Here is a 964-nt window from a genome sequence, read left to right as displayed (position 1 = left end):
AGCATATTTAAATAGAGAATTTAATCATCATGGTTACCGAATTTACTCAAAATCCTCCTCCTTTGATAATTAAAAGCAACTGGCACCTTTTATACTTTGCAACCTTGTGCTACTGAGGTCTGTTCACTATGGATGCTTATTCTGCTCTCTGAAATATCTAATGGCAAACCATTCATAAAAATCCAATCACATGCCTTAATTCTAATCAAAATACTACTGAACTCCCTTGAGAGAAGTGGCAAGTTTGGACAGCAAGTGATGATACCCACCCAAACAGCACTCATGTCAAATGCGCTTTTCTTCTCCTTCTCCATACACCACAAAGCTCTGTCAGCATGGAGCAACTCCTGTTCTGTACAAGCACCAAGCAAAATATTTCCTGGCATCATTTACAGTGGGAACTCACCTTATCTAAAAAGCATAAAAGGCAATTTGGGGAGGTTTCTATTTAAAACTTGAGCAAACTCTGATCATTAATCAGTGGACTGTAAAGGAATAAGAGGAGGTTGAAAAAATAATATTTTGACTAGATCTGCACTTGACTACAACAGGCTCAGGCAGAGTCAGTCACATGCATTTACATACTCCATCAGTCTCAAGCATGAAAATGATACAAGAGTCATTCGAGACAACACGTCTTAGAAGAAGAGGTGTTTGTGTGAAGGGCATGTCTGTGTATGGCCCTTTTGGAAATTTCCAGAGCGGATGAAAAACCACCAGAGTGCTGTACAGAGTTCCTGCTGTATATCCATGTTGTGTTTAGCTTAACAGTGTTTGTAACCAAAAGGTTTTAACAATAATGAGGAACAGGTGCTTGTCACCTGACCTTTTAGGCCTAATTTAGGATCCTCAACCTATCACACGAACAAAAATCACTGAAGATCTCCCCCAGATATTTCCCTTTTTGCTAATTTAATGCAGACTTGCTGAACCATCACTCAGCACATCATCTTATTCAATCGCA

Source organism: Bison bison, unplaced genomic scaffold (genome assembly GCF_000754665.1).
Source record: "Bison bison bison isolate TAMUID 2011002044 unplaced genomic scaffold, Bison_UMD1.0 scf7180017864374, whole genome shotgun sequence".
NCBI classification, from domain to species: Eukaryota; Metazoa; Chordata; class Mammalia; order Artiodactyla; family Bovidae; genus Bison; species Bison bison.
Note: the sequence above shows the minus strand (reverse complement) of the source record.